Source organism: Nicotiana sylvestris, chromosome 1 (assembly GCF_000393655.2).
Source record: "Nicotiana sylvestris chromosome 1, ASM39365v2, whole genome shotgun sequence".
Taxonomy (NCBI): Eukaryota; Viridiplantae; Streptophyta; class Magnoliopsida; order Solanales; family Solanaceae; genus Nicotiana; species Nicotiana sylvestris.
In genome coordinates, this window is record NC_091057.1 from 71,436,985 (window position 1) to 71,464,374 (window position 27,390).

A 27,390-nucleotide genomic window follows, 5' to 3' on the forward strand; every position below is an offset into this window, starting at 1 on the left:
AACTCTCATTTAGGGACTACGTGTCTCAAAACTCCCCGAAACTCAAAATCGAACATCCTGGAAAATCACATTAGCAAAAATAAACTTCGGGAAAGCAGTTAATGGGGGATCAGGGTGTAAATTCTTGAGACGACCGGCCGGGTCGTCACAGCCCGTGAGTCTTATACCATGATTAATGTGGCTTCATTTGTATTGTTCATGCCTTATGTGATGATTTCTATTGTTGAGTAAAGCTCGTGGAAGTAATAGTGGTATTTGAATATTGAAGAGTGGTGGCTCAATTTGTATAATGAATTGTGAAAGTATAATTGGCAATTGAACCTTATAGAGCATTGGCTCAAGTTGGGAAGTGAGTTGTGAAGTAAATGTGGAAAAGAGAGGATGATTATTATATTGTCTCTCTTGTCGGGATGTTGTTTCTTTTAATGCTATCTCCCTTGCCAGGATGTTGATGTTTTTGATATTGTTCCCTTGTTGGGATTTTATTGTGATTTTATTTATTTCCTTGCCATTATTTCTTGTGATTGTTGTTTGGGTGAGAAAGAGTGTTAAAGCACGAAGGGTGATGTCGTGCAATTGTCTTGGTGAGAGAGTGTTAAAGCACGAAGGGTGATGCTGTATACGATTTTGTGAGGAAGAGTGTAAAACCACGAAGGGTGATGCCGTGCCGCACTATGTACAATTCCGTGCCGATTATATTAATTTTATGGTGAGGACGAGAGTAAAAGCACAAAGGGTGATGTCGTCAGATTTTATTGATTCTTATGGTGAGGACAAGCGTAAAAGCAAGAAGGGTGATCTCGTGCACTTGTTGATTTCTGATTCTTGTTGATAATTGAGTTGTGGTATTCCTTGTATTTACCTGATGTCCTTCTATTATTGTTTGATGTTTCCCCGCAGCATGTTTCTCCCTCCCATTCTTGACTATACACCCCTGCTTTTATTTTCCGCTGTATATGATTTAACTGCACAGGTTTATTTGGTAGTCTGGTCCTAGCCTCATCACTACTTTACCGAGGTAGGTTAGGCATTTACCATCACATGGGGCCGGTTGTGCTGATACTACACTCTGCACTGTGTGCAGATCCCGACGCAGCAGCTTTTGGACCTTAGCTTTGGGGGTTGCTGCCTTCAGTCCATACAGAGATCCAAGGTAATCCTGCAGGCATCCGCAGGACCTAGCGTCTCCCTCTATCCTTTCACCCTGTTTCATTTATTTATTTCAGAAACAGTGTTGTATTTATTTTTCAGACCTTGTTTGTAGTATTCCTAGACCGCCTGTGAGGTTGTGACACCAGTTTTGGGTAGTCTTTTTTTAAGAAATTGTATGGGAAATATTTAAATGGTTTTATTTGTTTTTCTTCTGCTTGTTTAAATTTCGTTGTTTATAAACTGTTGGTTCATAATTATTAAACAATTAAAATGGAAAACAAAAAGTAAATTGTTCAATGGTTGGCTTGCCTAGCTTTCATGAGCATGCGCCTTCACGACTCCCGAGGGTGGGAAATCCAGGTCGTGACACATAACAACCTCCCAAGATTAGGTAATGCAGAGTCACGAACTCTAGCTAAATACATAGAAAGATCTCAAAAATTGAAATACAATACTATTCGGATAAAAAACTGATAGTACAATAAAATGGGAAAGGACTCCAAGGAACTGCGACGACCAAACAGCTCTACCTTGATTCTCGCAATCAAAAAGCTAACTCTGCCTGAGTTCGATATCTCCAATACCTGGATCTCTACAAAAAATGTGCAAAAATATAGTATGAGTACACCGCGGTCGATGCTCCATAAGTATCAAGACTAACCTTTATGGAGTAATGACGAGGTACAAGTCAAGACACCTACTAGTCAAAATAACCTGTGTAGTATAGAAGTATAAAGCTAATAATAAAAGCAGGAAGTAGTAAATGGCAACAAGAATCAACATGTGATACAAACAGTAAAGTAATCAAAACACTGTTAACTACCAGTGAAACCAAATAAAGAAAAAAAATGACAACTGAATACTCAAACCATTCTAACACAAGTTTCACAACTGAATTACTCCGAGATACCCCATATCATAAACACAAGTCACGAGTCTCAACCCACAAATCATATGCCCACGGCACCTTGTTCCCATATTATTAATCATAACCGCATGGACAACTCATGTGCCAATATCTCAATTCGCCCGGCATGATCACGGGCTTAGAATCACAATCCATTCGGCGTGGTCACAGGCTCAATATCACAATGGAAGCAGATAATACAAGAATACATGGGCATGATTAATGAATGTCAAGTTTCATACTCCTAAACTGGTATAAGTGGCATGCTACGGTGTATGCTTGTGCGAGTGTACTGTCATAGTCCAAGTCAACAAGTAATATCAAAGACATCGAGTAGCTCATTGAAAGAAACACAGTAAGTCACATAAGGTGCATGACATACACAAGGAAAATCACACCATCACACGAATATCATCAACATAATGCCCTAGGCCATCACATATCATCCCTAACATAGCCACCCTTATTTGTCTGTATTGATAACATCATAATAACCACCCTTATCGCTCCGCCCAGACATTTAGCATAATAGCCACCCATATCACTCCGGAAGCCACCCATATCACTCTGCCCTGACAATATCATTATCCACCCATATCACTCCGCACAATCATCAATAGTGAGATTCCACCCTTATGCCCCGCATAACGATAATCAATCCACACAACAAATTCACATATTCTAATATCACAATAACACGACATATTAACTCGTACCACAAGTGCTCATAGGCCACAACCTCATAACAACAACAATACCAATATCACCACAACATATAGCCATAGCTCAAACACGATGTGTACAAATCTCAATAACAACAAAATGAATGGGGAAAGTAACTCAACAATGAACGACACCCCATTAAACAACAACTTCAACTAAAACAGATTAATGTCTTTCAATAACTTCAACTTCAATTGATTGCTTAAGAATAAACTGCATAATGAAGGTATTTCCAAGAAATAGCAAACTTCAAATTCTAGTGTATGAAATAAGCTAACAATGAGAGAGATGACATGAAATAGAAACTACATCTAAATGCATGAGAATAACCCGACAAAAAAAGGATATCATGTCACAACAATTTCAATTACAATAACAAAGGATGTCGCATTATACTAAAAGAGGTAACAACTTCAAATAAAGCTTATAAGAGTAAACTTGACAAGTAAAGTATATGACATGTTCTAACAATTTGAAATAAAGCACGTGGGAGTAAACATGACAAATAAAAGATATAACATGTGCTTTTCAAATAAATACATGAAAGAAGCTTAAGAGTCTAAACCAGTCAATTTCCACATATAAGCCTGAGTACGCACTCGTCACCTTGCATACACGTCTTTTACATAATTCAAGTAACACAATCAACCCAAATCCTAAGGGGTAGTTCCCCCATAAAAAGTTAAGCAAGATACTTACCTCAAAGAAGCTAAATAAATACTCTAAAATGACCTTCTCGTGTGAAGCCACTTATGGACGGCTCGAATCTAGCCAAAATAACATAACATCATAAATAAAAATCATAGGAAACAATTCCAGATACTAAAGCTTCGATCTTTAATGAAAACCAAAAAGGCAACCCAAAATGTCAAGCACTGGCCCACATTTCTGAACACTCATTTCGATACGAGTCCAACCATACCAAAGTTATCCATTTTCGACATCAAATCGGCCTACAAAACATCATTTTACATTTTAGAAAGTTTTTATAAAAACCTCCCAATTTCTTCAATTCAAATTACTAATTTAATGATAAAAACAAAGATGGAATCATGAAATATAACCAAATCCGGGTCAAGAACACTTACCCAAATCAAAATCATGAAGATCCCTCCAAAATCATCCAAAACCAAGCTCTCTAACTCAAAAACTGTTAAAATAGCAAAAGCCCATCGAAATAGAGTAAATATAAGTCTGCCCAGGCATTTATACATCACGACCATAGAACAACACTTTTTATCGCGAAGAAGGAACAACACTGCCCCCCAAAAATACTATGTGAACACGACATCACCATTGCCTCAGCTTTTGTAATCGCAAACGCGAAGAATAAAATACTGGCCTCCCCAGCATGGTCGCCCACTACATGATCGCGGACCACCTATCGCGAACGCAGTGAGCAACTCTCCAAAACTCCGTGATCACGAGACACACATTGCGAATGTGAAGAAGAAAAATATTCTAGTCCACCAAACACCCGATGCGATTGTGCCTGACTCTTCGCTATCGCGAAGAAGGACATCAGACACCAGCAATCAGCTGTCCAAAACATGGAGAAATGGATCGTAGCCCACCCGAAACACACCCGAGGCCCACGAGAGCCCCTCGTAACATATCAACAAGTTCTATAACATAAGGCGGACCAACTCGAGGTCTCAAATCACATCAACACTATGAATCTCACTTCAATTCAAGCCTAATCAACTAATGAACTTTCAACTTCTACAACTCGCGCCGAATCATATCAAATCAACTCGGAATGACCTCAAATTTTGCATGCAAGTCCCAAATGAAACAATGGAGCTACACCAACTCCTGAAATTGCAATCTGAACCTGATATCAACAAAGTCAACTCCCGGTCAAACCTATCAACCTTCCAAACCTTCAACTTTTCAACTTTCGCCAAAATGCATCAAATCAACCTATGTACCTCCAAATCAAAATCCGGACATACGCTTATATACAAAATTACCATACGAAGCTATTGAAATTATCAAAACACCATTCTGGAGTTATCTACACAAATGTCAAACTCCAATCAATTCTTACCACTTAAGCTTCTAAAACAAGAATCATTCTTCGAAATCAATCCCAAATCATCCAAAAATCAAACTCCACCACAAACGAAAGTCATAATACATAACATGAAGCTTCTAGAGACCTTAAGACACCGAACAAAATACTAATTCTCAAAACGATCGATCGATTCGTTACAAGTAGTCTACAACATGTGGAGATTTATAAATTTGAGATGACTAAAGACCTATACCGGTTAGCTAATTTAAGTGTATGGTTGCTTGACAACAGTGATGGAGGAGCCATAGTTCGAAGTGCAACCGATTTCGTGTTAGTGGCTAAAATAAAGGCACGATAATTTGACGATCCAGCCTTGATAAAAATAAGGGAGCAGTTGTTCGAGCTATCCGAGGATAGAGTCCTTAGATATAAGGGTTAGTTATGTATGCCCGATGTCGGGGGACTCCGAGGACAAGTCAAGGATGAGGTTCACCAGACCTACTATTCTATTCATCCAGGATCAACCAAGATGTATCATGATCTTTAACAGTTATACTGGTGGAACGATATGAAAAGGAACATTGCCGAATTTGTCACTCAATGCCCAAATTGCCAACAAGTTAAAGTTGAACATCAGAAGCCAGGAGGATTGCTTTAGAATATGGAAATTCTGACCTGGAAATGGGATCAACATGGACTTTGTTACCGTATTACCACGTTCTTGTTGAAAGTTTGATTCCATATAGGTGATTGTGGATAGACTCACCAAGTCAGCTTATTTCCTACCTATAAAGACCACATTTTTGGTTGAAGATTATGTTAAATTATATATCAAGGAAATAGTTCGACTTCATGGAGTACCAATTTCTATTATCTCGGACAGAGGTACCAATTTACAACCAACTTCTAGAGATATTTTCACGAGAGTTTGGGTACAAAAATCAGCCTTAGCACAACTTTCCATCCACAAATAGACGGCCAAGATAAGCGTACTATTCAGATGCTAGAGGTTATGATATGAGTTTTGTGTTTTAGACTTCAAAGGAAGTTGGGAAGATCATTTTCCGCTCATCGAGTTTACTTACTATAACAGCTATCATGCTAGCATTCGGATAGCACCGTATAAGGCCCTATTCGAACGAAAATGCAGACCCCATATCGACTTGTTTAAGGTGGTCGAGACAAATTTATTGGGTCTTGAGTTGGTACAACAGGCTGTAGAAAATGGAAGAATGATTCGAGGTAGATTATTAATTGCTCAAAGTAGGCAACTATCTTACTCGAATAACCGACGCCGAGATTTAGAGTTTGTTGTAGGAGACTGGGTGTTCTTAAAGGTATCACCTATGAAAGGCATAATGAGGTTTGGCAAGAAAGGCATACTCATCCCCCGGTATATCGGACGGTATTGGATCATCCAAAGATTTGGTCAAGTGGCTTATAAGCTTAAGTTTCCCCCGAAATTGGAGAAATATATCTAGTATTACATGTATACATGCTTCGTAAGTGTTTGGGTGATCTATCCCGTATTGCCCCTATTGAAGATATCTATGTCACAAAGGACTTATCTCATGAAGAAATTTAGGTGGCTACCTAGATCGTCAAGTTCGCAAGTTGTGAACTAAAGAGGTGGCTTCAGTTAAGGTACTTTGGAGGAACAACAATACGGAACAAATGATATGGGATGCTAAAGAGGATATGAATTATGAAATTATACCCTCATTTTTTCCATACTACGGGAGACAATGTTGAGAATACTAAAGAAGGGCGCAACCCAAGATACCATGGAAGATGATTTGAGAATTTTGCAAGAGTGACTACGATCCAACATTCGAGGATGAATGTTCCTAAGAGGAGGATGATGTTACACCCCACACTTTTCCCCACATATAAAATTGAAGAATAATTAGGTTTTAGCACAATCAATCGGTCGGCGACATGTTATGAGGACAAATAGGTAATTGTATTTCACCAGATTCTGGCAGCTGCCCTACCAGTCATAGTGGTCGGGGTGGGGAGACCCATTTGGCGCTTCGCGCGGTGGAATTTTTAGACTTGAAAATACAATAAAGCTTTCTTCTCTTTCATTCAAAAAAGATATCGCCAGCATTAACTCATCCAAAACGCTCTTAAACACCTTTAAGAACTCTTAGATGATATAGGGTTAAATCAAAGGTGAACCTAGTAGGATTTAGCACAAAGAATCTTATGATCATCACTGTATCCTATGTCTTCTTGTTATACCGATTTCGAGATTCCCTGGAGGAAGAAATAATCACCATAGAAGCATAAGAATTCAGGAAGAGTAATTAATTCTTCAACAAGGTATGTAAGACAGTTTTCCTTCTTGGAACTTCTGAATAATGTATATTTCGTAAGACTAAATTGTTTTAAACTTCTCTTGAAATATTTCTTCATGTTCTTGTATATTCTTTGTCGTTGGTATTTTCCTTCCAGTCTAAGATATCTCTGGATAATATCTTGAGGTTATGAAGCAATTCATTCTAAGTCTAATATTGATATAAGATATCTCTTGAAATTGATCTTGCATTACATTTATATGTATGTATCTATTTTACTTTATCGAGTCATGCTATAGTCGGACGGGTACTGTACCTATTGTGTAATCACAGATCGGTTAGGTATGATACGACTTGATGTGAAGTAGTTACCGAGCCCTTCTGTGTCCAAGTATGACCAAGTCCTATACGAGGCTGGGTACGGAATGATGTGATATAAAATATTATCGAGTCCTCTTGAGATCGGGTACACCAAGTTTTGTTGAGACCAAATGTAGCTGAAGTCTCCTGAGGCCGTGTACGACCAAGTCCTCTTGAGGCCAGGCGCAACCGAGACCTCATGAGCCCTCGGTACGATGCAATAAAGACATAAGACTTTATCTAGTCCTCTATGAGGCCAGGTACGATTTGAGTTGATATGCCCCAAAGAGCGACTGAGTTATATTATATTATATTTAATGCAATGAGTGGCTTAACCTTTACAAAAATTTGCATACATTCATGACTTATAGTTATGTAGTGCATGTCCCCGGTGGCTTGTCTTCGGTGCTCTAGTTGAAATTGTGTATTCATACCTCTTATGTTATGTTTTTATTAGGCCTCAGAGCTCGCGAGGACTGGTGTACAGCGCACCTTAGAGCAGGTTTAGCCCACTCCAACTCTTGGTGTACTGCGCCCAGGACTAGGCATTGCCTGGCCTGGCGCCTGGTTCTGAATTTTTTTTGATTTTTGCCTTTTCGTGTATCTTTGACATCCTTGTGTGCAATCTTTACGGATTTCTATCCTCCAACACTCCTACACATAAAAACAATACAATTAAGCCCAAACTTCTCGCATTTAATCATTAAAATATTAAAATATAATGTAAGCAATGCACTAAAATATACATTTATCGCCAAACATCACTATCCCACACTTAAATGTTGCTCATCCTCAAGCCAACCAACAGATTAGGCTATTCTTGAGCACTTTACATTTGCACAATCGGAGCACACTACACTAGTGACCATTGTTGATAGCAACAATTAAGCTAGAGCATATGTAATTACAGAGACTTCCTCTTTTACTTATGCCATTTTTCAAAAGAAATATTCACAGTAGAGACAATATGCTTATAACAATCCTAGCTTCAAAAACCGACTTAGTATTACAATGCACTCATGACTTGAATATCCAACATCACAGAGAAGTCTAATAACATTACTTATCCCTCGTGAAACCATGTGCCTTCACAACAAAAATAAGAAAGTAAGCTGAATCCACACATTCGAAGCTCAAGATCAAATATAATTCAATAACTCACATATATCGAAGAAAATTTCTCACTCTCGCAAAGAAGCCACATGCATACAGTTGGTACCATAGGCTTGCCCATAATGTAAATCTCTTTTAATATAGGCTCACTCAATCTAAAATCAATTAGGACTTTTTATGGTTGTAATGTGGGCTAAGGGATAAGTAGGATACATTTAGGATTAGTGGTTATTCCTCCTGAGTACTTTAACACATCACATAATAAATTTTAAGCCCAAATTTGTCATTGCACTTCTATTCACAAACGAGATCACTCCCCAAAAATATTCTCTTTTTCTTTGAACACTACTTTACTTTATACCCCATTAGCAAGAACAAGAAAATGCTTTATTCACTTATATCTTTCCTTCTCTTTTTTCCAAATTTTTCTTTTTTCTTTTTTTTTCAATTTTCGCTAGTGGTGTATTATTTTACAATACAAGAGCACCTTAGGCGCTTGATGGGAGGTAACCCATTGTGATATTGTATACATCATGCCTTGACGTTAACTAAGGCGCTCGCTGGGAGGCAACCAAATTCATAGTGTAGATTAGCTTAATTCAATTATTAATTTTCATTTTAGGTACTAACAAAATCTTTAGTGGAGTTGTGGTGTTTGAATAGGTACAAGGGCAGGCATGAAATCAAATGAATTCAGGAAGAAGTCAAAAACTCGAGGGATCGCATCCCAGAAGTGGCACCGCGAGGCCAAACGCATAGTAAATCGCACTACAGTAGGACATGCGCACTCTCTCGTGCAGTTTATCTTGCGCTACACCTGGCATTTCCAGGCCTTCATCTCGCCCCACACTGGGCGTCGCCCAGCCCATCGCCCGGTGTACCTTGCATCCCAAATCGCGAGGCCAGGTAAGTGTTCTACCCTTTTTTAATTTTAAAACCCCTCAACACTCCCTTTTAACACCCCCACACAACATAAAACACAACACACACCCAAAACCCCTCAACAAGCACACTGCCTCCCATATCTCTCTCTCTCTCTTTACCTTAACCAAACCCATATTCCCTCATCTCACTCAACACACTCTCTAAAAGAACCACTAATTGAAGTCTCCTCCTCTGTAACATTCAAGGTATGGATTCTTCTCTGTTTCTCCTCTAGTTTGGGAACAATTGAGATAAGAATTGCAAATTGCAAAATCTATGAATGCTATGAATGAGAAATTGTGCATGCTTATCCCAACCCCATGAAATCCATTGGATTGTTATTCGTGTTGTTCATATGAGTGTTTACACTCGAATACCAAGCCGGTTTGGGATGGTGAGGCAATCTCTCACCCACACAAAAACTTCAACCATATTAAGTGTAGGGTCGCTCACTGGAGCCGGGTTGAAGGGTTAAAGCATTGAACTTACTGTGAGCACGTGATTTTTGCCCTATATGAATTACTCCCACAAATTCAAAACAAAATAATTTCTCCCATTGTTTGCAATTTTGTGGATTTTTGTGGCATTTTCTGTCAATTGTTTGCATTTGCCTGTGCACGTTTATTTTATTTAATTAATGAAAAATACAAAAAATTTGTTGCATGTGCATTTAGGATTTAACTTTGCATTTTTAAGAATTAATTAGTAATTAGTTATTTTATATAAAAAAGAAAAGAAAATCACAAAAAATAGTTTAATTTGCACTCTTTAATTTTAACTTTGATTTTGAGTAGTCCTCTTTTAATTTATTTTTAATTAATTGTGATAATTTTTATTTAAGTTTAATTAGTGTTTTTAAGGTTCTAGGATTTAATTCAGATTTTAATTTAATTTTGAAAAAAGAAGAAAAAGAATTAATTTGGAAAAAAGAAAAAGGAATAGAAGAGGTCAGATGTTGGGCCAAAATTTGAATTCACCCAAGCCCAAATTAGTTTTCCCCTTTAAAACCGGCTGACCCAAGCCCAAATTGATCCCCACCCCGTCCAGCCCCACTTTCCAACCAAACGATGCCGTTTCGGAATCCCTTCATATCAACCGTTGATCTCATTCGATCCAACGGACCGGAACTCGACACCTTCCCCATATAAAATTGTCCTAACAAGCCACCTCCTTCTCATCTCCCAAACCCCTCCCTTCAAAGGATCTCATATGAACCCTAACCCGCCGCCCCTTTTCTCCACCACCTTAAACCCGGCGGCGCTACCTCCTCTCACCCCCAAATCAACACCACGCAATCTCCAAGCCCCCCCATTCCGAATCCCCACTTGGTTTCTTTCAAATACCCCCAAAACCTCTCGAATCTTAAATCTAGGTCTCAAGTTCTAGAGGTCAAAGTCAAGTTCATCCATGCAAGATCATCCCTCCAGTTCCTCCGAGTGTTCAAAGCCTGGTTCATCTCAGAATGGTGTTATTCGTGTGTTCTTAACAAAGAACAGGCGATGTATACCATTTTGGGATTAAATCAGAACTACCTGGTGATTTCAAGTTTAAATCGGTAAGTTTCTTGTCTTTCTTCGCCTTTTCGTTCATATTTCTGCCCCGCCTCTTCTTCTCTTTTTCTTCTCTAGCATGCCCCGACTAAAATCAGCTTCGAGTCTAGTTTTCCCATAGAGGCAGTTTGTTTTCGTGTGTGGTTTTGTATTTATTTCCGTTTCATTTCCTCAGTTTTCTATTACAACCTTAACCAATATCCTCTGTTTCTGTTGATTTTATGATAACCTTTCTGATAAAATAGCTTAGGTTAGATTGTTAATAAACTGGTAATTTAGTGTTAATTTCAATTTAGTACTTTTACCGTAAGAAAATCATCACTCGTAGCTTAGGTTCCATGTTCTGAAATCACTCAATGTTTCCTTTTTCTGCTTATCAGCAATTTGGTTGGGCTTTTGACTCCTTTTGGTTTGGGCCTGAGGTTCATTTGATTCGTTCATTTGGACCTGAACATATGGGTCATTGACCCATGACCCATACCTATAGGTTTCAACAGTAAAAACAAGGTCATTAAGGGGTAATTTGGGTAGTCTAGTCTAGGAAATATTTGTATAACTGAAATGGAAGCTTCTTGGAAGCTTACTTTGGGATTGTTTTGAAAATCTGAAAACTAAATAGGGATATCTAGGCAAAAATGAAAACATGGAAAGGCCCTAAAGGAAAATTTGAGTCTCTATTAGTTGCTCTATTGCCTTGCCTTTAAAGGCATCCCTATCTTGCCATTCAAGGCAGAAAAAAAAGATGAAAAAGTACTGAAAAAAACGGCTGAAAAGTCCAATACAACTACTGTTCCATTGCATTTCATCGGTGATTTGTAAGGTTTTCAATTTATGAAACAAATTTTGATTCACCTGGGGTTGGAAATGGATTGAGTTTGGTTTAAAAGTTTGGTTTAATGCTGGGCTCTTGCTCGATTGAAACTATTTTCTTTTGGATTACTGTACATCATTCCTGGGTTGGAAGCTGTGTGAATTTACTGTTCCATCATTGAGGATTAGAATTAACTGCTGCTACTGCTTCTTGCTACTCACTCATCCTTTGATTTTGCTTTTCTTGTGAATTTCAGGTATATTTTCTAGTTCTACCTGATGTAAGTTTCATATTGAAGATGAAAATAAGAGCTGAAAGCATGGCCGTAGATTTAGTTGTGTTTCACTTACATTTCTTCGTGTTGTTTTGTGCTATTAGCCATACGAAGTGTCATGTGTTCTAGTTAATATTTATCAGAGTAATTGAATTCATTAATTGTATTTGACTTGAGACTATTGAAAATGTTGTTTTGGGAGGACTCAATCAACTTAGATACGTCCTCAACTCGCTTTGGCTTTAGATGAGCCAAATGATAATGTACTGATACCAATCTCACATTTGAATTTCTCTTAAAGATGCTAAGAGCAGAAATGATGTTGTTTAAGGTGCGATTGAAGGGTATGTTGTTGAATTTAACTTAGAAAGTGTTTAAAAACTTAGAATGCTTCGTCAATCGATTTGAGTATGAACATTTAAAAGGGGAATCATGACTATCTAGTTAATGTTTCAACGATTTTCAATTTCTGGTGTGTAAATGATTATCATGTAAATGTGGTTAACTTAAAAATGGCTTGGAATGGATTTCAGTTTAGTTCCAATCAGTGCTTCAATGCCTAGTAATTGTAGGTTTAATTTTGGTGGTTGTTCAATATCAAATTTATGGATCTGTGGTGTTCAAATCCTTTTGTCACTACATTTTAAAAGTTTGATCGCTTTCTGCTATTGTCCGGTTCGACACGCGAACCCCCTGATACTCGGCTTATGCGTGGCTTCATAAAATTGAACTTCCTGCATGGGCTCAATGGAATTTGTTGTGAAACTTTACCCTTACAGCTTGATGGTTTTAGTGAACCGTTGGGCCTCACGTCAGGCCAGGCCCAGGTGGTGAAACAAAATTGAAGTAGACCTCATGCCTTAGCTCATTTGGGTTCACAATTTAGATTCATCTTAATTTAAAAATAGTTCAAGTTCCTTAAGCCTTATTTAATTAGTAAGCCCTTTTAGTTAATTTGAGGCAAGCTATGAGCTAAGTTACAGTTTATGGCTTCAAAGTTTAACTTTAGATTTTCCCTGAAAATTAGAATCGAGGTGTGTCGTGCCGAACAAAATTTCAATTACACGACTCTTGCTTGATTAATGTTTTATCCTTGGGAATCGAGGTGTGATATTTAGCGAATTTTCATGGCCCACGAAAAGTTGCAAACGCGTAGCTGCTTTAGGCGCGTTATTTTAATAACTTACCTTCCTAAACCCGGGTGCGCATTTATGTGACCCAAATCCAATTCTCGATGTTAAATAAAATGTGTTGCGGACTGCGGGTGCATTTATGTGACGTGGTTCAAGACATATTTAAATGACGTTGCAATCTTCCTTTAAAAAAATAAATAAAAGCGACTATAAAGTTAAAATTGAACCATAGGCTAAAACATGTATTAAAATCAGATAATAGGCCAATTATAATAGTTGAGCGGCCGTACTGGAACCACGGAACTCGGGAATGCCTAACACCTTCTCCTGGGTTAACAGAATTCCTTACCCGAATTTCTGATTCGCGGACTATAATACAGAGTCAATCCTTTCCTTGATTCGGGATTTGAACCGGTGACTTGGGATACCATAAACTATCCCAAGTGGCGACTCTGAATTTTAAAATAAATAATTCCGTTTCGATTGTCACTTAAATTGGAAAAAACTCCCTCATATACACCCTCCCGGGGGTGTAGGTAAAAAGGAGGTGTGGCAGCTTTGGCGACTTTGCTAGGGATCGAACCCAGAATCTCTGGTTCAGGGTTCAGAATTCGATCGTAGATGAATTGTTATATATGGATTTTTTTATTATCTGATTTTATTACATGATTGGTCCTAATGTGCTAAATGTTGCTTTTACCTCTTTGATATTATCGGAAATGTATATATAAACTGCTACGAAACCCCTCTCTTCTCTCTTGGGGAATGCACGCTGGTTGTGACTTCTTTCTGTTACTGTTATATCCCAAATAGAATGAGGTTCCGACAAGTTTCAAAGTCGGATGATCTTTTGGTTACCGGTACGCAGCCCCCCCCGGCTCGAGTTGTCTGCTCGGGTAAGCCAGGTCTAGAACAAATAAACCTAGGTTTTTAAACCTAGTATAACATAGCCTCATGCCGAATCCCTAGTAGGAATGCTTGTTTGCATCACGTGCATTTGACTTTGGAGACTCAACCTAGGGGTTGGGTCTGTCTAGGACAGGTGTACCTGAAATGAAAAGACCATCCTGATGCATCTTACTTGCTACCTGTGCATTTATTTGCTTCGGATTTGCATGTTGACCGGTTTATAGGGAAAAGGTTGAGAGAAGGAAAGTCAATGTGAGGGCTAAGAGATATAATTGCTTGTTTTTGAAAAACCGATGTCCCAAAATATACTGAAACTCTGCCAAAATTTTGAAAAAAAGAAGAGAAATTTTTGTTTTGTTTTGAAAAAGAAAAGAAAAGTTGGTTTTTGTTTTGTCAAAATTGCCCAAACTACACCCGTTGGATTCTCACCGGATGTGAGATACGTAGGCAACCCCCATCGAGTCCAACTTTTTTTTTGCAAAATAGCCCAAAAAGAACAAAATTTTATGTTTATTGCAAATAAGTAAGGTGATGCCATTCTTGTCAAAAATAGCCGAATGTCCCTCAAAAGGGCCCCGGAAGGCTGTTTTTGCAAGAACAACCACCTTTAGTCACTTTTAAAGGTTTTGGCTGGTTAGCCGACACAGCTTTAAAATCTTCGTTTTCGAAGTGCTGAAAGGCCGTATTGGCAAAGCCGGATATTTTTGTGAAAAGTTTGAAAAAAATGGTCATTTTTCTTGTGTGAAAATGAGTCATAATTTTCTTTTAATGAAAATCACCCTAATAAATGTGCAGAATGAGCACGAGTCAAAGTTTGCCAATAACAGTCATGAACAAGATCCCTTTGGAGTTGCATATGTGGTGGGAGGATCTCGGTAAATCAGAGCAAGATAAGGTCAATCTATATTTGGGAGCCCTAACCGGGTTGTTGAAGATCAGGCCTAGAGGAGACATCATAAAGGCGTTGGTTACGTTTTGGGACCCAGCTCACAATGTCTTGCAGTTCTCGGATTTTGAATTCACACCCACCTTAGAAGAGATAGAATGTTATATGGGAAGTACTGAAGGTCTGAGGCATAAGTATCTCATCGCTCCAAGAGCTGTTAACTCTCACAAATTCATGGATTTGTTAAAAATAAGCAAGGGAGTCTCGTACTCCGAGTTGGAGGACGGTTTTCCACTCTACGTTTTATATACCAGAGGTACGGGCATGTAGGAGGATTCAACAACCTAGAAAGCGGGGTTTGTAGCAAAGGGAACCGAGCAAAATGGGATGAGCATAGGCGTTTCGCTTTCATGGTAGCTTTCTTAGGCCTCGTGGTATTTCCCCCGAAAGATGGGAATATCGATCTGTGGGTGGCTGGAGTCGTCAAAGTCTTGATTACCAATGCCAAGAGAACCCTTGACCCTATGATAGTATCTGAGATATACCGAGCTCTTACAGCTTGTAAAGCTGGGGAAAATTTCTTTGAGGGATGCAATTTGCTATTACAGATGTGGATGATCGAACACCTGTGTCACCGCCCCCAGTATATGAGTTATGGGTCCGCAGAGAAAAGTTGCATTGAAGAGTTCGACATAAGGATTTCAGGGTTCAAGTTACCAGAAGGGTTTGGAGATTGGGTATCCCGCCTGCGCTCCATCACTGCGGGACAAATAGAATGGACACTAGGTTGGCTTCCTGTTGAAGAAATTGTGTATATGCCCGCCACTGATCCTTACTTCCTCCTAATGGGTCTTCGAGGCATTCAGCCTTATGCTCCATACCGGGTGATGAAATAGTTGGGAAGGTGTCAGGTGATGCACCCAGATGAAAATCTTAGTGTTTATGCGGTCGAGGTTAGCTCCAACGACCAATTTTATGAAGAAATAGTTCGTTCCATTTGGAACGAATGCTAGTATTTGACAGCGAACACTCGAGTGTGTGACCTATCCAGAGGCGAGGTCTCACCCGCCTATCTTTCCTGGTATAGAAAGAAGAACACCACAAGGTCTGAACTTGAAAGACGAGCCAAAAAGCCTCACATTCAGGAATTCATTGAGGCGTCGCAAGAATAGTGGGCTTGGTTGGCCAAGGAGAATGAGTACAGGGCCACAATAGGAAAGTTGGAAATGCAAGTCAGGGATCTCCAATTCCGGAATGGTTTGCAAGCCGCGGCGGATGAGGGTGAAAAGAAAAATCTAGCCAAGGAAAATGAGGCCCTTCGAGCCCAGATTCTAGAAATGAAAACAACAGCTGAAAATCCCGCCAGAAGTACAAAGGATGAAAAGCTTATAAAGAACCTTAAGCAGAAGGTGGATGAGATTTGAACAAAGCAGAGGGTGAAGTAGCCAGGGCTCGAACAAAATTGGCTAAGAATGCAAAAGAACGAGCGCACCTGGTTAAACAGTTAAAAGAGAAATATGAGAATGATATTGTGGGGTTGAAGATAAGGGTTACCATCTTTGAGAATAAAATGATCAAGCAGGCAAAAGAATTTAAGGCAGAAAGGGAACATTGTTACGCATCGATGGCACAGTTAGAAAGAGATTTGCAACAATTTCAAGAACAGAATTATGTAGCCGAACAAACTTTAGAAGCCAGGGCCCAGCAGATTGGGCGTTTGTTGCAAGGAAAGGGTGTCATAAGAGAGAGAGTCAGAAGGATCGCCGACTATATCGCGATGAAGTGTAGTAGTTGTGAGGATATGATCAGATCCATGTTCTTTGCCACCGTGATGACCCTTGTCTGCCAGATAATGGAAAATCTTTACCACCTCCAAAGGGATTTAGCACGTAGGCTCGTGGCGAGACCGAATGATGTCCCGCGGGCCCCAAGAGCAGTTGAGGTGTTGAGGTATTTGTGATTTCCATTGAAGTCTGTTGGTATGTTTTCGAGTCTGTATTTTCATCTTTCTGTTGGAGTCTGTTAGTTTGTTTTGATTCTGTAGTTTCATCTTTTCATCAAAGTCTGTTAGTGTCTTTCTAAGTCGTTGTAATCAAAACATTTTTTTTTTATGAAAATTTGAAAATCCCAAAATATTTTATTTTTACACTTGGCAATCTCCATGGGATTCATTTGAAAATCCCAAAACATTTCCATTTACAACTACGCTTGGTCTGATTCATGCGGGGTCATGATACGTAGGCAATCTCCATAGGATTCGACCATAACCAAAAGAAAAAAAGAAAAGAAGAAAAAAGAGAGGAAAAACAAGAAAAGAAAAGAGAGAAAAATAAGAAGCCATGGGGAGGAAACAACGGCAAAACAAGAAAGAGAAATAAGATGATAAAAACAAAGAGAGATCAAGCAAGGAAAGGCAATAATGAAAAAGAGAAAAAAAAGAGAGAAAAGAGAAGTTGCAAATGGAAATAAGGAAAAGCCGGGATGACGCAAGCAACCGATCAAATTCATAATAGAAACGGTTAACTGCGTAGGTGCATTCACTCCTCAAATATGCGGTTGCCTATCCGTTAAAGCCCTAATCGCTAAAAAAGATTGTTATTGATGAAATTATAGTTCAGGCAGGTGGTTAGTTTGATTGGCATTCTGGCAACTCACTCCTACAACACCCAGTCCAAAAACAAGCTGAACATGGCCAACTAGGCACTTGAGACAAATATTGTCGATCCGTCAAAAGAGGTGGAAGAATCGGAGGTTTATCTGAAAGATGAGTTGCATAAGCTGAAGCAGCAGGTGGATGAAATGTACCAAGCATGGGCAAAAGGGCACCTACCGCCAGCTTACCCTGCAAACCCTACTTTTATCCCGCTATTGGCTCAGCCCTAGGAACCTCCCACTGTGAACTTATCTCCGGCCTTTCCCTTCTACCAACAATGCCACGACATCACTTCCTATACATTAGAAGCTCCACCCAAACAAGCCCGGTACCCTCCTCCACTAGTCACTCCTGCTTTTGTGGCACCCCCACCTGCTGCATTGCACTAGTCCTCTAGTGAGCCTCTATTCCAGACTCACAACAACCAGTATTACCCCTCAGAGCCCACTTTCAAGGTTCCAGAACCCTATTTCTACACCCCTCATTTTGACCTCCCTGTGGAAACCGAAAAACCATATAAAAATCCCAAACAAGAAGAGATGTTCAGGAAAGTTAAAAGCCTGGAACAGTCATTTAGGGACATGCAGGGGTTGGGAGGTCAAGTAAGTGTGGCCTACAAAGACCTATGTCTGTTTCTAGATATGCAATTGTCGGCAGGGTTTAAGATGCCCAAGTTTGATTTGTATGATGGGCACGGTGATCCAGTGGTACATTTGAGAGGTTTTTGTAGCAAAATGTGGGGAGCTGGCGGGAAAGATGAGTTGCTAATGGCATATTTCAGTCAAAGTCTGAGTGGTTCGGCGCTGGAGTGGTACACTCGGCAGGATCACGGAAGATGGTACACATGGGATGATCTAGCCCAGGCATTTGCTTGCCACTTCCAGTACAATCTCGAGATTATTTCGGATCATCTGTCTTTGATGAAACTTGAGAAAAAGCACAATGAGAGTTTCAGGGAGTATGGTTTTAGGTGGAGAGAACAGGCAGCAAAGGTTGACCCTCCAATGAAAGAAAGTGAAATGGTGGATTATTTTCTGCAGGCATTAGAACTTACATATTATGGTCATCTGGTATCAGCTATAGGCAAGTCCTTCAATGAAGTGGTAAAGATGGGTGGTATGGTAGAAGAAGGGCTCAAGATAAACAAAATCATGAGTTATTTGGCTATTAAGGCAACCACCCAGGCCATTCAAAGTGGAACTGGGGGAGTAATTGGAAAGAAAAAGAAAGAGCATATAGCAACGATTGATTCAGGAGCTTGGTTCGGACCTAGGAGCTCACATCACCACTATCATCAGCCTCGTCCCCACCACCAAACCTACCCTCATACCCCGTATAATCTACCCCAACACTACTACCCACCATCAGACCCCCATTTTTCTATCCACCATGCCTAAACATACAGCCAACCTCCAGCCCACGCACAATGGCGTGCGCTAGTCACACAAAATACATACCCAGCTCCACAAAATGCCTATCCACCCCCAAGAGCCTACCGAAACCCTCCTAGATCTGGTTTCCGGCCCAACCAAGCATTTAAGAACGAGAGGTTGCGAAAGAAGAAAACCTTCACTCCATTAGGAGAATCCTATACCAGTTTGTTCCACAGGTTGAGACAATTGGGTTATGTTGAGTCCGATCGAGCCAAAACTGCCAAACCCTCCCCCGAGGAATCTTGATCACTCTATGAGTTGCAAATATTGTTCTAGTGCTCTGGGGCACGACACATAGAAGTGCTGGCAATTGAAAACAGCTATTCAAGAGCTCATTGATACTAATCAGATTGAGGTCCAAGCTCCGGAGGCACTAAGATCAACCAGAATCCGTTGTCGGCCCATCATGAGACAAATATGATCGAGATAGTGCATAGCGGAGGGGAACCTAAGAAGCCTTCACAGACTGTCATGATGATTCAGTCCATTGAAGTCAGGCCGGTTGAAAAGCCAACAAATGAGAAATCAGTGATCAGGTTGAGCGGGGCAAACAGTGAACCATCTGCAGTAATCAAGAAGGGGACCCTAAGTGATGTGGCAGTAAAATAAGAAAGAGCAAAAGTGGTTGTGCCAGGAGTGGCGAACAAGCCTATTGTAATTGTGGAGGGTGCCTGCACAGATCCTGTCATTATCAAGTCGGTAACTCAATTACCGATAGTCAACAGCAAGGCGGTTCCATGGAATTATGAACGAGTGGTAGTGACTTACATGGGGAAAGAGGTTAAAGAAGAAGTTTGTGAGACCCATGGTTTGACTCGATCGGGGAGATGCTTTGCTCCTGAAGAGTTGAGAAAAGCTAAGATCTCCAAAGATAACCTGGTGCTAGTGAAGAAAGCTGTGACCGAAGAAGAGGCAGAAGAGTTTTTGAGAAAGATGAAAGTGCAGGACTATTCCATTGTAAGGCAGTTGAGGAAGACACCGGCTCAGATTTCACTATTGTCATTATTGATCCATTCAGACGAGCACTGTCTGGCTTTGATGAAGATCCTGAATGAGGCCCACGTTCCTGACAAAATCTGAGTAAACCACTTGTAAAAGATAGCTAACAAGATATTTGAGGTAAACAAAGTCATTTTTTCTGATGATGAGTTGCTCGTGGAGGGTACTGAGCATAATAAAGCCCTCTATCTTATGGTGAAATGCGAAGATTCTGTGGTTACCTGGGTACTGGTCGACAATGGTTCCAGTGCGAACATTTGCCCTCTCTCCACTCTGAACAAGTTTAAGGTGGATAATGAAAGAATTCACAAGAACAATATCTGCATTCGGGGATTCGATGGTGGAGGGAAAGATTCAGTCGGGGACATAGTGCTTCAGCTTACAATAGGGCCAGTTGAATTTACCATGGAGTTCCAGGTGCTCGATGTGGCTGTTTCTTACAATCTGCTGTTAGGTCGACCCTGGATTCATGCTGTAAAAGCGGTCTCGTCTACTCTGCATCAAATGGTCAAGTTTGAATGGGATAGACAGGAAATTGTTGTGCACGAAGAAGATAATTTGTGTGTTCCCAGTGATGCCATTGTTCCGGTCATAGAGTCTGAAGACGACAAGGGGCCATGGGTTTATCAGGTTTTTGACACAATATCAGTAGAGAAAATTCTAGAAGGGAAGTGCGTTCTAACTCCGAGGGTAGCTATTGCATCAGTCATGGTAGCTGTTGAAATGTTGAAAAATGTTTTTGTACCGGGCAAGGGTTTGGGTGCATCTCTGCAAGGTATCGTACAACCAGTGTCTCTCCCTAAAAATTTGGATACATTTGGTTTGGGGTTCAAGCCCACAGTTGCGGACGTGAAAAGAACCAGAAAGTTGAAACATAGGGCCTGGGTCCTCCCAAAGCCCATCCCACGGCTCTCCAGATCATTTGTCAAGACTGGCACCAAGAAACGCCCAGTAACAACAGTTCCTAGTTCTGTGGTTGGTCCTGATAAGGAGTTGCTTGAAAGGTTTGAGAAATTATTTGACGAGGTGAACATGGTGGAAGCTGGAGAGGGTTCTAGCAAGGCGGATGTGCAATTTGTTGGGCCCAGTGCAAAGATTAACAATTGGGAAGCTACTCCTCTCCCCACCAGGAAGGAGTTTTGGTAGTTTGCTTTGATTTTCTTTCAGTTTATCTGGATTATTTTAGGGTTGTAATTCAGATTCTATGTTCCGTCCGTTTGGATGTATAAACCTTGTTATCTTTTAATTTCAATGAAATGCAATTTCCTTTTTTCCACATTCCTGACAGTTTTATTTTTGTTTTCTTTTCTTGCTTGTACAGTTCTTTTTATGCTAGTTTCAATAACATGACATACATGAGGAATCTTCGGCCCAGTCTTAAAAGCCAGTCTAATTTTGAAATAGTAATTCAAGAAATAGAGTGTGATGATGAATCGAAATATGATGAGAATGAGGCCTTTAAAGAGATTAGTAAAGAATTAAGCTATTTTGAACAAAAACCCAAGCCTAACCAGAGTGATACAAAAGAAATCAATTTAGGGGACCTAGATAATATCAGATAAACTAAGATAAGTGTCCATCTTGAACTCCAACTCAGGGAGGAGATAGTTAAAGCGTTACTTGAGTACAAAGACGTCTTTGCATGGTCATATGAAGACATGCCAGGTTTAAGCACTGACTTGGTGGTTCACAAATTGCCCACTGACCCGGCATTTCCTCCTGTCAAGCAGAAGCTGAGAAATTTAAAACTGATATGAGTGTGAAGATCAAAGTCACCAAGCAGTTTAATGCAAAAGTCATTCGGGTCACTCGGTATCCCACTTGGTTAGCCAATGTACTACCTGTGCCAAAGAAGGATGGCAAGACCAGGGTGTGTGTTGATTACCGTGATCTCAACAAGGCGAGTCTCAAGGACAACTTTCCACTGCCAAATATCCACATTTTGATTGACAATTGCGCCAGGTATGAGATTGGGTCTTTTGTGGATTCTATGCGGGCTATCATCAGATCTTAATGGATGAGGAAGATGCAGAAAAGACGACATTCATCATACCATAGGGAACATACTGCTATAGGGTCATGCCTTTCGGTTTGAAAAATGCTGGTGCAACTTACATGAGGGCAATTACAGCCATATTCCATGACATAATACACAAGGAGATCGAGGTTTATGTGGACGATGTTATCATAATGTCCAAAAAGCAGTCTGACCAAGTCAGAGATCTGAGGAAGTTCTTCCAAAGTCTCCGCAGGTACAATCTTAGGCTCAATCCTGCAAAATACGCATTTGGTTTGCCATCTGGAAAATTGTTGGGATTCATAGTCAGTCGTCGAGGTATTGATTTGGACCCATCAAAGATCAAAGCTATCCAAGAGTTGCCACCCCCTAGGAACAAGACTGAGGTGATGAGTCTATTACGGAGGTTGAATTACATCAGCAGGTTTATTGCTCAACTTACGACAACTTGTGAGCCTATCTTCAACTATTGAAGAAGGATGTTGCGGTCAAGTGGACAGACTAGTGTCAAGAAACATTCGATAAGATAAAGGGGTACTTGTCAAACCCACCTGTGTTGGTCCCACCAGAACCAGGGAGACATTTGCTTCTGTATTTAATGGTTTTGGACAATTCGTTTGGTTGTGTGCTGGGTCAGCATGACATCACCGACAGGAAGGAGCAGGTCATCTATTATCTCAGCAAGAAGTTCACGTCTTACGAGGTTAAGTACACTCACCTTGAGAGGACATGTTGCGCCCTAACTTGGGTAGCACAAAATTTCAGGCACTATTTGTCATCTTACACTACTTACCTCATCTCTTGTTTGGATCCGTTAAAGTATATCTTTTAGAATCCTATGCCTACAGAGAGGCTTGCAAAGTGGCAGATCTTGCTCATAGAATTTGACATCGTCTATGTGACTAGGATTGCGATGAAAGCCCAGGCATTGGCCAATCATTTGGCCGAGAACCCAGCGGATGAAGAATATGAGCCTTTGAAGACTTACTTCCCTGATGAAGAGGTAATGCATATTGATGAGTTGGAACCAGTTGGAAAGCCAGGTTGGAAACTTTTCTTTGATGGAGCTGCTCACATGAAAGGCATCAGGATAGGGGCTGTACTTATTTCTAAAATAGGGCATCACTACCCTATTACGGCTCAACTTCATTTCTACTGTACTAACAACATGGCTGAGTATGAGGCATGCATTTTGGGTTTAAGGTTGGCTGTAGACATGGGTGTCTAGAAAGTCTTGGTCTTGGGAAACTCCGACCTTCTGGTACACCAGATCCAAGGGGAATGGGAAACACAGGATTTAAAACTTATACCGTACTGGTAATGTCTGTATGATCTTTGTCAGCGGTTTCGATCAATAGAGTTCAGGCATATTTTTGTATCACCCAAATAAGGCTTATGTTGACCCGTTGCATATTCAGGTCCATGATCAGCATGCTTACTGTAATGTGGTAGAAGAAGAACTTGATGGAAAGCATTGGTTTCATGATATCAAGGAATATATCAGGATGGGGTGTATCCGGTACAATCCACAGGTGATCAAAAGAGAACAATTCGGCGGTTGGCATGTGGATTTTTCTTCAGCAGAGGGGTTTTGTACAAAAGGACTCCGGATCTTGGATTGTTGAGATGCATAGATGCTAGATAGGCCACAACTATCATGACCGAAGTACATTCTGGAGTCTGTGGACCGCATATGAGTGGGTACGTATCGGCAAAGAAGATCCTCCGAGCAGGTTATTATTGGCTCACTATGGAGAGAGATTATATCAGTTTCGTGCGCAAGTGTCATCAATACCAAGTGCACGGAGATTTGATTTATTCTCCACCATCTGAATTGCACACAATGTCTGCACCATGGCCTTTTGTTGCGTGGGGCATGGATGTCATTGGACCAATCGAGCCAGCAGCGTCCAATGGGCACAGGTTTATTCTAGTGTCCATTGATTATTTCAACAAGTGGGTCGAAGCTAAAACTTTCAAGTCTGTGACCAAGAAAGCGGTGGTCGATTTTGTGCACTCAAATATCATTTGTCAGTTCGGGATCTCGAAGGTAATCATCATAGATAATGGTGCTAATCTCAATAGTCAGCTGATGAAAGAGGTATGTCAATAGTTTAAGATTACACATCGCAATTCCACCCCATACCGCCCCAAGGCGAATGGAGCAGTCGAGGCAGCTAATAAGAACATAAAGAAGATACTTCGGAAAATGGTGGAAGGGTCCAGGCAATGGCATGAAAAGCTTCCTTTGCATTGTTGGGTTATCGCACTACTGTTCGTATGTCAGTAGGAGCAACTTCTTATTTGTTGGTATATGGCACTGAGGCGGTGATACCCGTGGAAGTTGAAATTCCGTCCCTTTGAATTGTCGCTGAGGACGAAATTGATGATGATGAATGGATCAAAACTCGCTTGGAACAGTTGAGTTTAATTGATGAGAAGAGATTGGCAGCAGTTTGTCATGGTCAGTTGTATCAACAGAGAATGGAAAGAGCATATAACAAGGAGGTGCGTCCACGGAAGTTTGAAGTAGGTCAGTTTGTATTGAAACGTATCCTTCCCCATCAGGCTGAAGCAAAAGGCAAGTTCGCCCCAAATTGGCAGGGGCCGTTTGTCGTGACGAGAGTGTTGTCCAATGGTGCTTTATATTTAACGGATATAGAAGGTAAATGTGTAGAAATGGCTATCAATTCTGATGCGGTCAAAAGATATTATGTATGATTTCTTTGGTTAAATTGTCTTTGTTTATACTTGGCATATTTTGAAGATTGGAATGATGAAGGCATTTTATTTTGCTATCTAAATACTTTATCCTTTGTTACCCCTTTTTGAGCCTTATTTATTTCCTTTCATACCCTTATTTTGGAATCAGTGATAAAATTCAGAAACGCGAGGGCAAAAGATAAGTAAAAGAAAAGAATGAAAGAAGAAAGAAAAGAATGAAAAAGAAAAAGGAAAAAAAAGGGAAGAGAAAAGAATGAAAAAAAACAACAGAAAGAAAAAAAAAAGAAAGGAAGAAAAGGAAGAGAAAAGAAAAGAAAAGAAAAATTAGAACAACAAAGCAATTTCTATGACATGAACTACGTTCGACCTGGTTGCTTTTAAGGATACGTAGGTAGCCTCACGGTTCAGTCCCATCAAAATATAAATCCCAAAGTCCCCAAGCAAGAAATTGGGGCACAGGTTGTGGTTGTTGTAAGAAATATGATTCCGAAAGTTGTAATTTCAAACCCATTTGAATTATTTTGAGACTTTGATACCCTTTCTTTCTAACCCTATCCAAAATCCCACGTTACCGTCCAAAGAAAGACCTTCTGATCAGTCTTCGAGAGATGTCAAGTCGAGCAAGTAGAGGTGATTCATGATAGGGGAAACACTCCGGTCCAAGCAAGAAAAATAATGAAAATGAGAGAGTCTTATTGGTAAAAACCCTCACGGGCACCATAAGGCGACAGGAGTTTGAGAGAAATCAAAAATGAGAGAGTCTTATTGGTGAAAACCCTCACGGGCACCATAAGGCGAAAGTGAGTTGAGAGATGAACAAATGAGAGAGGCTTGTTGGTGAAAACCCTTCAGGGTACCGCAGGCCGAACAAGGTCAAGGTTTTGGTGAAGAAATCAGGTTATGGAAACTCCAGGGCAATAAAGTATAGCAACTAAAAGTTGATTGGTTGGACAGATTGGGCTGATTAATTTGAAATGCATGTCATGATCATTGGTGTCAGCTACTCCACTCAGATAAGCCTCTTTTCTTTTTTCCCTTCAGATAGTCTTCTAGTTTAGGATTTTTCTTATCCTTCACTCTGAAAGTTATTGCATTTCATTTCTTTTGAGTTTATTTCTCTAAGATGTTCCCAATGACAGTTCTGTTTAATCAAATAAGAAGGAATTTCAAAGCTTACTCCCAACTTTCAAAGTTGCACAAGGTACAAGGCGGCCAAGGCATTGCTAGAGATAGTATGATGCGAAATGGGGTATAAAAGGTCAGAGGAAGTTCCATTGGTGAAATGGTTTGGTAATTTCGTGGGAAATGCAGAGGTTCAAACAGATGGGGCAGAGATGTAACACAACGGTTTGGGTATAGAACACTCGGGTCATCCAATGTCATGGGGTTTGAAAGTCAGTCAGGAAGTCAAGCGGTTCTTGGCCAATTTAGGAGAAGTCGGTCAAAAGAAAAGCACGACAGCGGGGAGGTCATTTCAGCAAGAATGCCACAAACTAACCACCACATTTTAAACTGACAAGATTTTTCTTTGATTGAAACAGAGGCAGGAAATTTCGATTGTTTCGGAGAAACCTATCGTAAGGAAAGGCAAGCACCAGACAGGTTTGACTGTAAATTTTTAGGACCCTCCTGGAAAATGGGAACTAGTTTAAAATTCAAAACAACCATGAGTAGCATAATCTAGCATAAATGTAACTCCAAGGAATATAAGTTGGCTTCAAAGTTTGCATGTTTGAGATAGTATTCAATTAAGAGTTGTGAGGACCGTCCTGAATAATGGGACCTAGCTTTAAAATTTCCATTGGGTAACAAAATTTAGCGTACGTTCTGGTGTAGGGTAATATAATTTAGCCGTAAAATAGTCACTCTTAAGATAAAACTTGACTTTTGATTTTCAGAACCCTCCTGGATAATGGGATGTAGCTTTAATACTTTCTTACCTTCAGAAGATATAACTTAGATTTAAAATTGTTGTTTAATTAAGAGTTGTCAGGACCCTCCTGGATAATGGGGTGAAGTTTTAAGATCGGCTTAGATAACAAGATGTAGCTAAAGTAATACCTTTAGGAGATATAATTTAGATTTAAAATTGTCATGTAACTAGGAGCTGTCAAGACCCCCTGGATAACGAGATCTAGCTTTCAAGTTCTTAGTAATAATTGGTAATATGATTCAGTGTAACACTCACATATGTGCCCATCTACCAAACTGGGGCAGAAAAGTTTCTTTGTTTTGTCTATTTTTGTTGAAATCAGGTACCCACTTGGAGAATAGGGAGAAGCAACTCAAATTCAGCAATTAGGCGCCCACCTAGAGAGCACGGGAATACAATTCAAGTTCAGCAGTCAGGTGCCCACCTGGAGAGCACGGGAATACAATTCAAGTTCAGCAGTCAGGCACCCACCTAGAGAGCACGGAAATACAATTCAAGTTCAGCAGTCAGGCGCCCACCTGGAGAGCATAGGAATATAATTCAAGTTTAGCAGTCAGGCATCCACCTGGAGA